This window comes from Bos indicus x Bos taurus, chromosome X (genome assembly GCF_003369695.1).
Source record: "Bos indicus x Bos taurus breed Angus x Brahman F1 hybrid chromosome X, Bos_hybrid_MaternalHap_v2.0, whole genome shotgun sequence".
Lineage (NCBI taxonomy): Eukaryota > Metazoa > Chordata > Mammalia > Artiodactyla > Bovidae > Bos > Bos indicus x Bos taurus.
The window spans coordinates 56,653,476-56,668,945 of NC_040105.1; positions in this window are offsets into that span (position 1 = coordinate 56,653,476).

The window sequence follows — 15,470 nt, forward strand, 5'->3', positions numbered from 1 at the left end:
CTGAAACTTTGAGAGTCTCTGTTCTAAGAGTCTCTGTTTGATTCTGAGGGCTTTGGAGGTCTGTGTTCAGGATGTGAGCTCTCTAACTTCTTTCAGGTTTGTGACTCAAGGTTTTGCCTTTAAAGTAGTGGTTTGTGTTCACAGTGTAAAGTCTTTGAGGATTTAAGGTTCGAATCTCAAGTCAATGTGGGTCTGTGTCCAGGGTGAGAGGTCTCTGAAATCTATGGGGATCCATTTTCAAAAGTTACATTTCATGTATTTGGAGGCCTGCATTCATGGCCTGTGGTCTCTGTACTTTTAGAGGATCTGTGTCTCAAGGATTCAGCTTGAGTTATTTAGAGGTCTGTATTCAGAGTTTGAGGTCCCTGAGATTTCCAGTTTCTGTTCCAAGGTTTTAGTCTAAGGGATTAAGAGACTTGAGTTCAAAGGGTGTATGGGCTTTGCAGTTTTAGAAGGTCTCAGTACCACATTTGGGTCCAAGGTATTGGGGGTCTGTGTTCAGGAAATGAAGTTCATGGATTGTTTGAAGGTCTTTGTTCCAAGTTTTTGCCCAAGGTGTTTGGAAGCGCATATTTAAGGTATGAGGTCTCTGATCTCTCTAAAGGCATATGTTCTATGTTTTCAGTCTTAGATACTCAGAGGTATATGCTCATGTTCTCTGAAAATTTTCAGGGTCAGTCCAGATGTTTGAGTCTGAGGTAACTGCTGGTATGTGTTCAGGTATAAGATCTCTGAAATTTTTTCAGGGTCTGCATTGTAAGGTTTGAATCTGAGGTAATTGAAGACCTATGATCAAGCTGTGAAGTCTTTGAAATTTAATCCTGGATCCCAAGCTTCAGAGGTATTTGTGCTCTGTATTCAAAGAGTAAGGTCCTTCATCTTTTAAGTACTAGGTTCCTAGTTTTGTTTGTTTGTTTAGTCTGAGTTGTTTAGACATCCTTGTTCAGGGTGTGAGGTCTCTGAACTCTTTTAGGGGTCTGTATTCCAAGGTTCTGGAGGTCTGTGATCAGGGTTTAAGAGGTATCTAAACTTATTAACTGTGCTCCAAGGTTTCATCTGAAGTTTTGAGGGTCTATGTTGTAAGATTTGAATATGAAGTACTTGTGGGTCTCTGTCAGTTTATGAAAGTTTAAATCTGAGATATTTGGAGATCCGTGTTGAGGAAGAAGGGTGTCTGAAATTTTGAAAGTCAGATTTGAATGTAAGAGATTTGGAGGTTTGTGTTATGTGTGCACATTCTCTGGACTCATTGAAGCCTGTGTCCCTAAGTTTGAATATGAGGTATATGGGTATCAGTGTTAAGAGTATGAGCTCTCCAAATTCTTTGAGGGTATATGTTCAGGGTTCTTGGAAGGTTGTGATCAGGATGTGAGAGGTGTCCAAACTTATTAACTGTCTGTGCTCTCAGATTTGATCTGAAGTATTTGGGGGTCTGTGATCTGGGTATGAGGTCTTTTGATGCTTTAAGGGCATTGGTACCAAAGTTTGATCATGCTCTATGGGGCGGGCTTTGAGTTCAGTGTTAGAGGTTCTGAAACACTTTGATGATCTGCCTTCCTAGATTTCAGTCTGATGTTATGGGGAATTTGAGTTTGTCCCTTAGGTCTCTGAAATCATTGAGCGTCTCTGTTTCAAACTTTTAGTCTGAAGTGTTTGAAAGTCTATGAGCAGGGCATGAAGTCTCTGAATCCTTTGAGAGTCTCCACTGCAACTGGAGAGTTTGTGGTATTAGGAGATTTGTGTTAGGAATATGAAACCACTGAAATCTTATATTGCCTATGTTCCAATGTTTGAGTTGGAGGAGATATTAGTCAGTGCCCAAGCTATCTGGAATTTTATGGGGCCTGTTTCCCAAGTATTAATTCTGAGAAATTTGGGAGTCTGACTTCAACATGTGAGGTCTCTGTTTATGTGAGGGATGTTTATGGTCTTTGTTCAGAAGAGAAATCTTTTGCTGTCTCTGTTCCACAGCTGAATCTGAGATATTTGGTTTCTGAATTTAAGCTGTGAAGTCTATGTTATCACTGTGGTTTTGTCTCCCATTTTTGAGCATGAAGTATTTTGGACTAAGTGTTCAGAGTAAGAAGTCTGTGAACTCACTGAAGGTCTGTTTTTCAAAGTTTTAGTCTGAGGTATGTGGGGGAAGTGTTCAGAGTGTGAGGTCTCTGACCCCTTTGGGGGTTTGTATCCTAAGATTACTTCTGTGTTATTTGGTGTGTGAGTTCAGAGATCTTTTTGAGGTTTGGTATCCTGAGGTTTCCCTGGTAAAGACAGACAGTAAAGAGTCTGCTTGCAATGTGGGAGACCTGGGTTTGATCCTTAGGTGGGGAAGATCCCCTGGTGAAGGAAATGGCAACCCACTCCAGTATTCTTGCCTGAAAAATCCTATGGACAGAGGAATCTGGCAAGCTACAGTCCATGGGGTCACACAGAGTGGGACACGACTGAACAACTAACACTTTCACTTTCATCCTGAGGTTTAAGTGTGAGATGCTTGGAACTCTAGAACGGGATGTCTCAAAACTCACTGAGGGGCTATGTCTTAAATTTTTAATTGATTATATGTGAGGATCTGTGTTTAGCTTCTGAAATCATTGAAGATCTTTGGTTCAGGTTTTGAATCTGAGCTTTTTGGAAGTCTATATTCAAGATAAGCAAGCTCCAAAATCTTTCAGGGCCTGTCTTGTGAGGTTGGAGTTTGAGATGTTTTGCAGTGTACAGAATGTGAGGCCTCTGACTTGAAGTACTTTTTTCACAGAATTGAGCCTGAGGTATTGGGTTCTGGGTTTAGAATATAAATTCTTTGAATTCTATGAGGATCTGTTTACTAAGAGTGGAATCTAGTATATTTGTAGGTCTGTGTTCAGGATGTGAGTACTCTGAAACCTTTGACAGTCTATATTGCAAATTTGAGTCTCAGGTATTTGGGGTCAGTATCCCATGGAGAGAGGAGCGTGACAGGCTATAGCACATGGGTTCGCAAGAGTCAAACACGACTTAGTGAATAAACCACCACCACCACCATCATATAGGTTGTAAATACTCACAACTCTTTCAGTGTCTGATGTTTTCATATTTTCTTTATCCGTGTTCCAAGGCTGAACCTATAAGATTTGGGGTTCTGTATTCAGGGTTAGAAGACTGTGATGTTATTGAGGGTTTGTCTTCAATTGTCTGAGTATGAAGTATTTTGGGGTTGGTGTTTAGGGTAAGAAGTCTCTGAACTCATTGAAGGTCCGTTTTTCAAAGTTTTTATCTAAGGTATTCAGCTCAAGTGTTCAAGATGTAAAGTCTCTGAGCTCTTTGAGTAGTTGTGCCCTAAGTATGCTTCTATGTTATTTGGTACCTAACTTTGGGACATGAGGTCTTTGATTTTTTTTTGAAGGTTCTGTGATCCAACATTGGAATCTGAGGTATTTGGGACTTTGTCTTTAGAATATGGTATCTCAGAAGGTCTGTGTCTTAAAGTTTTCATTGATGTATTTGGGGATTTAGAGTGTGAGGGTTCTAAAATCATTGAGGGTCTTTGGTATAAATTTTGAATCTGAGTTTTTGGAGTTTGCATTCAGAGTGTGAGAGTTCTGAACTCTTTGAGGGGCTATGTTGTCAGGTAAGGGTCTTAGGCGTTTGGTGCTACATCTCAGGGTATGAAGTATCTGAGTCCTCTCTATCTGAGTATCTTTTAAAAAATAGGATTGAGTCTGAAGCATTTGAACATCTATATATGGAATGTAAGGTCTTTGAAGTCTGTGAGGGCCTATATCTTAAGATAATGAATTTGATATATTTGTGCATCTGTGTTTAGAGTTTTCATTTTGTGAAATCTTTTAAGATCTGTGTTCCAAGGTTTGAGGTGTTTTATATCTGTGTTCTGAGTGTTAGCACTCACAGATCTTTTAAGGCCTGTGTTTTAATGCTTATATGACATATATAGGTTATTTTTGAAAGAAGTAAGTTCTCTGAATTTGCTGAAGACCTGTGGCCCAAGGTTGGAGTCTCAGATATTTGTAAGGTATTTGTGAGACCTCATCCTGAGTATGAGATCTGTGAATTTACTGAGGGCCTGGGTTCCAAATTGAATCACTAGTATTTGGAGGCATGTGCTCAGTTGTGATGACACAGAGCACTCTCATGATATGTGTTCCAAGGTTGTAGTATGAGATATTTGGGGTTTCTTTTCAAGGTTGGAGGTGTCTGACCTCTTTGAGGATTTGTTTCCTAAATTTGCTTCTTAAGTTTCTTTTAGTATCTAAGTTCAGAGTGTGACATCTCTAGACTTTTAGAGGATTGGTGCTCCAAGATCTGTGTGTATGGTTTTTAGGTATTTATCTTCAGGATATAAAAACCTCTGAAATTTTGAGGGCCTGTGTTCCAGCCTTAGAATCAAATGTGTGTGGGGGTCTCTGAGCAGAGAGTGAGAGGTCTCTGAACTAATTAAGTGTGCTCTAATGTTCAAATGCAAATTATTTGGGGGTCTGTGTTCAGAGTGTGAGATCACTGAGTTTTTGAAGGTTTTTTTTTTTTCATAGGGTTGAGTCTGAGTTATTTTGTGTTCTGTATTTAGAGTTTGAGGTCTTGAACTCTTTGAGTGTGACATAAAATTCTGAGTTCGATGTATTTGTGGTTCTTCATTTAGGGTTTTGGTCTCCAAAGTCATTGAGGGCATGTGTTACAAGATTTGAGTCTGAGGTATTTGGAATCTGTATTCATAATAAGCATTTACAGATATCTTAGGGTCTATGTTTTAATATCTAAATACAAAGCATATGGATTCTAGGTTTAGGGTGTGAGATCTCTGTATTCTTTGAACATTTGTGTCACAAGATTGGAGTCAGAGGTGTTTGGAAATCCCTGTTCTGGATGTGAAGTCTGTGAACTCTAGAAGGTCTGCATTCCAAATATTACAACTGATATATTTTAAGGCATGTATTCAAGTTACTTCCCAGGTGGCTCAGTGATAAAGAATCTGCCTGCCAGTGTAGGAGATGCAGGAGACGTGGGTTCAATCCCTGGGTTGGGAATATCCCCTGGAGTAGGAAATAGCAACCCACTCCAGTATTCTTGCCTGGGAAATCCCAGGGACAGAGGAGCCTTGCAGGTTACAGTCCATGGGGTCGCAAAGAGTCGGACATAACTAAGCAACTACGCACTCACACACGCACATTCAAGCTGTAAGACGCAGAACTCTGTCAGGCTTTCTGTTCCAAGGTTAGCATCTGACGTGTTTAGGTCAGTGTTCAGAGTGCGAGGTCTGGGAACTTTTTTAAGGTTTTTGTCCTAAGTTTGATCCAGAGGTTTTAGTGTCTCTCTTCAGAGTATGAGGTCTCTGAACTCTTGGAGGTTCTCTGTTCCAATGTTTGAGTTGTGGTGTTTGAGAATTTATATTTAGGGTGAGAAGCCTCTGACTTATTTGAGGGCCTGTGTTTCAGGGTTTGACTCTTGAGGTATTTGTAGGACTGTATTCATGAAGTGAGCAGAGTATGAACTTATTAAGTATCTAGGCTCCAAGGTTTGAATCTGAAGTATTTTGGAGTTCAGGTTCAAAGTATGAAGTCTCTGAACTCTTTGAAGTTCTTTTTTTCATAGAATTAAGTCTGAGGTATCTGGGGTCTGAGTAAGGTCTTTGAACTCGTTGAGAGTCTGTGTCCCCGCGTTTGAGTATGGGGTGTTTGGGGTTTTGTTTAGGGTGTAAACATTCACAAATCTTTAAGGCCTGTGTTTTCGTATTTGAATATAAGTTTTATGGGTTCTATGAGCAATAGTGGGGTCTTTCAACTTGTGAGGGACTGTGACCAAAATATGAATCTGAGTTATTTCTGGTCTGTGTTCAGTTGAGAGATCTTCAGGATTCTTTCAGGCTTTGTGTCACAACATTTGAGTCTGAAAGGTTGGAAGTTTATGTTTTGGGTCTGAGGACTATGAACACTTGACGAATTGGGTTCCAAATATTGTTTCTGAGGTGTTTAGAGGTGTGTGAACAGGTTGAGTGGTCACAGAACTCTTGCAGAGTCCGTATTCCCAGGTTGGAGTCTGAGGTGTTTGAGTCAGTGTTCAAGGTGAGAGAGAGGTCTTTGAAATTTTTGAGAATTTGTGTACTAAGTTTTCTTCTGAAGCTCTTTGGCTCTTTGCTCAGGGTGTGAGTTTTCTGAACTCTTTGGGTGTCCGTGTATGAAAATCTGAGTTTGTAGCATTTGGAGGATTTATGTTTAGGATGTTAAGTTTCTGAATTCTTTGAGGGTTTATGTTCCAGCATGTAAATCAGTTATTTGCAGGTCTGTTTTCAAGGAGTGAGGAGTGTGTGAACTTATTGTCTATGCACGAAGGTTTGAACCTGACATATTTGGGGGTTTGTGGTCAGGATGAGAGATCTCTGACCTGTGACCTCTTTGAGGGTGTTTGTCCCAGTGTTTGATTCTGATGTATAAGGGTGTGAGTTCATGATTTGAGGTCTCCAGACACATTGATGATCTGTATTCCAAGTTTGAGTCTGAAATAATGGGAGGTCTGTGTTCAGTCTCTATAATCTTGTCTCCATTTCAAGATTTTAGTCTGATCTGCAGAGCGTTAGTTAGGTTCTGAACACCTTGAGGATGTGTGTCCCATTGAGGCAGTGGATAGTATGTATTCAGGTGGGCATCTCTGAATTTTAGAGTATGTATGTTTCAAGTTGGAGTGTGAGCTCTTGGGGGTATGTATCCAAGATGTGAGGTCTCTGAACTCTTTGATGGTCTGTGTTCCAAGTGTTGAGTCAGTAGTGTCTGGGGATTTGTGTTCAAGCTAGAAGTCTCTGAAATCTTGTAGAGCCTGTGTTGAGCTGGAGGTATTGGTTGTCATTGTTCAAGGTGTGAGGTATATGAAATTTTAGAGTCTTTTGTGAGGATTGAGCCTGATACATTTGGTAGTCTGGTTTCAACACATTAGATCTCTGAAATTTTAGAGACACAAACCTGTGTCCAAGGTTTGGGTGTGAAGTATTTAGGGTACAGACATAAAGGTCCAGATTGTGAAGTCTCTGAAATCTTTGCATATCTGTGTTCCAAGATTGAATCTTATGCATTTGGGGTTCTGAATTCAGGGTGTGAGGGTCCTTATCTCATTAAGAATCTGTCTATCAATATATGAGCCTAAAGTATTTTGGATTCTATGTTCAGGATGTGTACTCTATGAACTCATTGAGGGTATATTTCTCAAGGTTTTGGTCTGAGGTGTTTGAGGCAGGCAATCTCTAAATTCTTTCAGAGTCTGCACCCTAAATTTGCAAATGAGTTTTTGGATGTATCAGTTCAGGGTGTGGGACCTTTGATCTTTTTGAGGTTTTGTGTCCCAGGGTTTAAGTCTGAAGTTTGGGAGTCTGTGTTTAAACTGTGATTTCTGAACTCTTTGAGGTTCTGTATATTAAAGTTTTAATGAATGTATTTAGGGAATGTGTATTTAGGATGTGAGGTCTCTGAAATCATTAAGGGCCTGTCATACAAATTTTGAATCTGAGCTGTTTAGGCATCTGTATTCAGGATGTGAGCGCCCTGAACTCTTTAAGCATCTCTGTATCTCTGTTACAAGACCTGAGATATGATATTTGGAGGTAGGTGTTAGAGTGAGAGTCTCTGACTCTTTGAAGTTCTTTTTTTTTTTTTTTTTGCAGGATTGAGTCTGAGGCGTATACGTAGGGGACTTTTTGCATAGTATGAGGTCTTTGACCTCTTTGAGAATCTGTGTCCTAAGAATCTGAGCTTGGTGTATTTGCAGACCCATATTAGGGTGTAAAGTCTCATGTACAATATTTACAGATCTGTGTTAGGATCTACATTTGGGGAGTCCCTTGGAATTTTTTGAAGACCGGTGTTCTAAGATTTGAGTCTGGCATATGTGACAATCCGTGTTTAGACTGTGATGTCCCTGAACCCTTCGAAAGTCTGTGATTTAACTGATAAATTTGGGAATCTGTTTTTAGGACATGAGGTCTCTGAACTCAGTTGAGGGTCTGTGTTGCAAGGTCAGAGTCTTTGAGGGTGTGTACATGGTCTCTGATTCCTTGAAGGCCTTTGTCTTAGAATGATCCCCGCCATCTTTAAAGTCATTTTTAAAGCCTTTGAGGTCTGTGTCCTAAGATTTCAAACTGATGCATGTGCAGGTCTGTGTTTAAGATGTCAGGTCTCTCAACCCTTTGAGCATCTATGTTCAGTATATTGAGTCTCTGGTGTCAGGATCTGTGTTCAAGGTATAAGCACTCACAACTGTTTTAAGATCTGTGGTTTAAAGTTCGAATCTGAGACATTTGGGTTCTGTGTTCAGTCAGTGTAGTCTCTGAACTCATTAAGTTTTGATGACCCAAATTTAAATCTCAGGTATTTGAGGGGACTCTGCGTTTGGGTTTTTAGGTTTCTGATCTCCTTGAGAATTTTGTCACAAAATTTGATTCTGAGGTATTTGGAAATTGTGTTCTGGGTGTGAGGTCTGTGAACTCTTTGAGGGCCTCAGTTTCAAATATTGTGTCTCAGGTATTTGGAAATGTTTCTTCAGGTTGTAAGACTGTAGAACACTGTAGTTTGTGTTCTCAGGTTGGAGTCTGAGGTGTTCAGGGTCTGTGCTTGAAATGTGAGATCTCTGAACTCTTTGAGGATCTGTGTTCTAAAATTTGAGTGTGTGGCTTTTGGGGGGTTGTGTGTTGAGGATGTGAAGTCTCTAAATTCTTTGTAGGCCTTTGTTCCAAATTTTGAATCAGAGGTATTTGGGATTCTGTATTCAGGGAGTAGGAAGTATCTTAATTCATTGTATATGAACCTGCCTACTAATGCAGGAGACATAACAGATGTGGATTTGATCCCTGGGTCAGGAAGATCCCCTGGAGGAGGCCATGGCAACCCACTCCAGTATTCTTGCCTGGAGAATCCCCTGGACAGAGGACCTTGGCAGGCCACAGTCCACAGGGTCACAGAGAGTCAGACATGACTGAAGTGATTTAGCATGCACCCATGTGTTCCAGGATTGAATCTGAAGGTTTCTGAGGTCTACATTCAGATGAGAAGTCTCTGAACTCTTTCAGTGTGTTTTTCCCAAGGTTTTATTGTGACATTTTGGTGGATGCATTCAGAATTAGAAGTTTCTCAACACTTTGATGATCTTTGACCAAAGTTTTAGGTAATGGGGGAATCCGTGTTCAGTGCATATGGTCTCTGAACTCATTGACAACCTGTTTTTCAGGGATTTATTCCCAGGTATCTGGCATTCAGTGTTCAATGTATAAGGTCTATGAACTCCTTGACAGCCTGTGTTCCAAAGTTGGAGTCTGAGGTATTTGTCTGGCTAAAGGTAAAGGTCTCTGAATACTTTGAGGGTCTGTGTTTCAAGATTTGGGTGTGTAGTATATGGAGATTTGTGTTCAGGGTGTGGGTTCTCTTCATCGCTTCAGGGTCTGTATCCTAAGCTTTGAGTTGGATGTATTTGTTTCTGTGTTCAGAGTATAAGGTCTCTGAATGTTTGCACCCTCTGTTCCAAGGTATGAATCTGGGGTATTTGGGTACAGTGGTCAAGCAGTGAAGCACTTGGAATTTGATGGGGTCTGTTTCGTAAGGTTTAAGTTGGAGATATTTGGGAATCTGAACTTTTAGATGGTTTTTATCTCAATATTGGAATCTTAGATATTTGAGAGTGTAAAGTCCCAGAAATCTGTGATGTTTTGTCCCAGTGTTTGAGACTAAGATAACTGTGAGTCTGTATCTGGGATATGATTTCTCTGAACTCTTTAGGGGCCTGTGTTCCAAAGGATGAGTGTGAGGTTATTGAGAGTTTGGCTAAGGAAGTGAGGTCTGTAAGTTATTTGAGAACTACATTCTTAAAGTTTGAGGTTTAGGTAACTAGGGATCTCTTTTCAGGGTGTGACCTCTCAAATCTTCGAGACTCAAGATTTGAGTTTGAGTTATTTGGCAGTTTGATTTCAGGGTGTAAAGTGTGAATTTTCTCATGGTCTGTGTTCCAAGGTTTGATTCTAAGGTAATTGGGGAATTTTCAAGGGGTGAGTTTTCTGAACTCATTTAGGGCCCTTTCCAAGATTTAAATCTGAGATATTTTGGAACTGTGTTCAGAGTATTACTCTCACAACTTTTAGAGGATCTCTGTCCCAGGTTTGAATCTAAGGTATTTGTTGAGTCTGCACTCAGGGTATGAGGGTTCTGATATCTTTGAGAGTCTGTATTCCAAAGGAGAGGGTGGGACAAGTTGAGAGAGTAGCTCTGAAACTTATACATTACCACATGTAAAATAGATAACCAGTGGGAATTTTCTGTATGAGGCAGGGAGCTCAAACCCAGTGCTCAGTGACAACCTAGGGGGGTGGGAAGTGGGAGGGAGGTTCAAGAGGGAGAGGAAATATGTATACCTGTTCAAGAGGGAGAGGAAATATGTATACCTGTTCAAGAGGGAGAGGAAATATGTATACCTGTGGCTGATTCATGTTGATGTATGACAGAGACCAACACAATATTGCAAAGCAGTTATCTTCCAGTTTAAAATAAATAAATTTTTTTTAAATTTAAAAGACAAAGTTTGATTCTGAGGTATTTGGGAATCTGTTTTCAGGTTGGGAGATCACTGAAATCTGTGATGGTGTGTGTCTCAAAGTTTGAATCTGAGTTGTTGAGGTGTCTTTATTCAGAGTGTGAGGTCTCTGAATCTTGTAAACACCTTTGTCACATCCCAAGGTTTCAATTCTGCATAACTGGAAGTCTGAAGTAATAACATGTAGTACCTGAACTCTTTGAGGGTCTGTCCTAAGGTTTGAGTCTGAGGCCTTTGGTGGTCTGTTTTTAGTATGTAATACTTCTGAACAAATCTTAGTCTGTATTCCAAGGTTTGATTCTGAGGTTTAGGGGGTGTATATTGAATGTGAATTTTCTGAGCTCTTTTGGATTCTGTGTTCCAATAATTGATTCTGAGGTAATTTGGGATCTGTTTTTAGGAAATGAGGTTTATGACCTCATTTAAAGCCCCTTCCAAGGTTTGAGTCTGAGGTATTTAAAGACTCTGTTGAAGGTGAATCTCTGAACTTTTAGAGGATCTGTACACCAGGATTTGAGTCTGAGGCATTTGGGGTTTTGTATTCAGGATGTGTGGTCTGAAGTCTTTGAAAGTCTGTGTTCCAAGATTTGGGTATGAAATAATTCAATGTAGGAGGTATCTGAACGCTTTCAGGGGTTTTGCCCCAAGTTTGCTTCTGAGGTTTTTGGAGTCTAAATTTAGCATGTGAGGTGTCTTTGGGTGTCTGTCTTCTAAGTTTCTAATCTGAGGTATTTGGGAGTTCATGTCAAGATACAAGGCCTTTAAACTTATTGAGTATTTGTGTTTTAAGATAGAGTCTTTGATATTTGTGGCTTGAACATGGAGTTGAATGTGAGGGGATCTGTGTTCAGGAATGAGATCTCTGAATTCTTTGGGATTCTGTGTTCCAAGATGTATATCTGAGATAACTAAATGAAGTGCCATCTCCTATTGAGAGCCAAGGGGTAGAAGGAACTTCATTTTTTTATATCATAAGCACATTTCCAATGTAGGGTCTATAAATTAAAATATCTTGAATGAACCTTGCTTATTATAGATTTCCAGTATATCTTCCAAGAAAAGAAAATGTTTGTCCTGAAGCTATTGTAATGGTTGTTTTTTAAAATTCAGCACATAATTGACAGGAAAAGTGTTTCTGGGAAAAATATATTGTTTACAGTAACACAGATATGTCTTCCATTAGTAGTTGTTTTAGAAGACCTCTTGTGTATATCATATTTTTCCAAACCAAATTATACTCTTAATTCTGAGTGCATTTTTAAAAAATCAGGACTATGTTTAAAGAACACCTCAAATACCACATTCTGTACAAAACCTTGGTCTTATAGATGCTAGAAAATGTTACCTAAAGCTTTTTTGGAAAATCACCCCACTCACATATACACACACACCCCACCTCTAGCCAAAAGCAGACTGAATTGCTTACCCTTCTTCACTCTGGTGGCATTATCAGAACACATATTTCATGTGAGACTTCATTTCATGCTGTCTGCTGTGCCTCCTCCCACTGAGGGCAGGAACAGGGATATCTTCTCTCAGTATCTTTTGATACATACCATGGTGCCTGACCCACAATGGGTGGTAGATATTAATGCTGTTATTTTTTTCGTCCATTTTTCTAATAAGTCATCATGCCTTTAATCCTCTTTACTTCAATCCACTCTATCATGTCACTGACAGTGTTGATCTGGTTTGAAAAGAAGTGTTTCTTAAAGGGTCTGTGGTGGACACTGTGACACATCACCCAGATCCCCCTCCCAGAGCAGGGCTTAGTTCCTCAGCTGCTTTTGGCAGACAGCTGTCAGCCTCTTCAGGGATTGTCCAGCTGCAGAGAGCTGCTTCACTCAAGGTCACACTCTTTTCCCAGGTGGCCCACATTTAATGACTGATCAGTAAGGGAGTATAAAGGTGTGACCATCTAGACCCAACCTGGGATAACTCTGATGGGTCATTCAAGAACTCTCCAAGGAGACAACCATGGCAGTAATTGGACCTGCATCACAGTTCGACTTCTCCCTCCACCCATTCTATCTATGTTGTCAAATTTGTTGGCTGAAAATTATTCATTCTGTTTTCTTATTATCCTTTTAATGTCTGTAGGATCCCTGTTGATAACTGTATGTATGTTCCTGATATCAGTGATTTGTTTCCTCTCTTGTTCAAGAGGTTTGTCAGTTTTATCTTTTCTAAGATTGGAATGTTGGCTTTGTTAATTTTCTCTACTGTCTATTTTCAATGCAGTTGATTTCTGGTCTTCATTATTTCCTTCCTTCTACTTACCAGGTATTAGCTTTGCTCTTTCTTTTCTAGTTTCTTAAGGGGAAACCTTGGGTCATTGATTTTATGTACTTCTTTCCTAATATTATAATTTAAAGCTATAAATCACCCTCTATCTAATCAAATCTAATCAAAACCACTATGAGGTACCATTTCACGCCAGTCAGAATGGCTGCGATCCAAAAGTCTACAAGTAATAAATGCTGGAGAGGGTGTGGAGAAAAGGGAACCCTCTTACACTGTTGGTGGGAATGCAAACTAGTATAGCCACTATGGAGAACAGTGTGGAGATTCCTTAAAAAACTGGAAATAGAACTGCCTTATGATCCAGCAATCCCACTGCTGGGCATACACACTGAGGAAACCAGAAGAGAAAGAGACACGTGTACCCCAATGTTCATCGCAGCACTGTTTATAATAGCCAGGACATGGAAGCAACCTAGATGTCCATCAGCAGATGAATGGATAAGAAAGCTGTGGTACATATACACAATGGAGTATTACTCAGCCATTAAAAAGAATACATTTGAATCAGTTCTAATGAGGTGGATGAAACTGGAGCCTATTATACAGAGTGAAGTAAGCCAGAAGGAAAAACATAAATACAGTATACTAACGCATATATATGGAATTTAGGAAGATGGTAACAATAACCCGGTGTACGAGACAGCAAAAGAGACACTGATGTATAGAACAGTCTTTTGGACTCTGTGGGAGAGGGAGAGGGTGGGAAGATTTGGGAGAATGACATTGAAACATGTAAAATATCATGTAAGAAACGAGTTGCCAGTCCAGGTTCGATACACGATACTGGATGCTTGGGGCTGGTGCACTGGGACGACCCAGAGGGATGGTACGGAGAGGGCGGAGGGAGGAGGGTTCAGGATGGGGAACACATGTATATCAATTTTTTTTAATAAAAAAAAAATCACCCTCTAAGCATTCCTTTAGTTCAATTCCATGAACTAAAGGAATTCTACTTTGTCATTTGGCTGAAAATATTTTGTAATTTCCCTTGTGATTTCATCTTTGATCCCTGAATCATTTAAAAGTATGGTGTGTGACCTCCAGATATTTGGGAGTTTCCAGTATATCACATTATAATTGATTTGTAATATAACTCAACTGTAATCATACAATCTGTATGATCTTGCTTGGTCCTTTAAGATTTATTGAGATATGCTTTAAAGGTCAGTCTATGGTCTATCAAGATGAAATTTACAGTGTGCACTTAAAAGGAAGTATATATTCTGCAGTTGTTGGGTGGACATTTGTAGATGTCAAATAGGTCTAGGTGGTTGATAGTGGTATTCAAACCTTCTGTGTCTGTACTGATTTTTTTTTCATCCAGTCATTCTATCAACTGAAGAAAGTATTAAAATTTCCTACTATGAATTTTTTTGTCAATTTTTGCTTCGTGTATATTGAAGCTTTATGATTAGATGCTTACACATTTATTTCTCTTTTATCTGCAGTAATATTTTCTTCAAGTTTACTTTATCTGATTTATAATAGCCACTCCATCCTTATGTTTTTTGTCTGCATAATGTAACTTTTTCAATTCATTTACTTTTAAACTTTCTATATCTTTAAAGTATGGCCCTTGTGTGTAGCATGTAATAGGGCCTTTTTATCTATTCTGTGTACCTATATTTTAATTGAATTGTTTATACCACTAACATTTAATGAAATAATTGACATGGTTGTTTTTAGGGCTATCAGATTATCAGGAAAGGAGTTTGTTCTGTTTGTCCCCTCTTGGTTTTGTTTTGTTTGCTTGTTTATCTATTCTCTTCCCCCTTCCCTGCCTTCTTTTGGATTATCTGAATATTTTTTATCCACTGCAGAAACCTCAAACTTGGATTGGTATTTAGAATAGCAGTAAAGAGGCATTTACTTCCCAGAGACAACAATGTGGCAGCATCCATCAAAATTAAAAAATGGTCACTCCACCCTTAGGGATATTTGTCTGTTTTGTTCACTGATGTTTCCCTAATCCTAGAACAATCTCTACCCATACAGTAGGTGCTCAGTAAGGGTATACTGAATGATTGAGCTCTTTGACCAAGAAATCCTACTTCTAAGAATGTATAATAAATGCTCACACACACAAACAGAGAGCTGTGTGCACAAGACCAAAGGAGAAAACAACCTGTAAAAACATTAAATGTCTAGTAATAGCCAATGCACTTGGAGGGTAAATGAATGGTGGAGCTTCATACTATACCATGGGGCACAAGTGACATGCACAACAGAATGAGAAGGACAGATCTGTACTAGCTGGGAGGATTTCTTCATGACAGACTATTATTGGGGTACCCGTCAGTAATGCTCATACTGGGACCTTGTGTGTATGTGTGTGCATGTGTGATATACGAGTGCAGAGAAAAACATGTAGAGTGAAACAACCGTAACTGAACCAGTTTTCACCTCTGAGGTGAGGAAGAATGGAGTGGGTGATGATGACCCAATGTGGTCCATACACTTAGATATTATTTGAAGCTTTTGCATTAGGCCATATTTATGTGTTACCTGTGTGTGTATTTATAAGGGAGAGGCATATACTAAAAATACTGGCATTGCAGGGCTGTGTAAGATTGGGGATTTTAGGAACTTAGAGGAACAGGGTCGCAAACTCA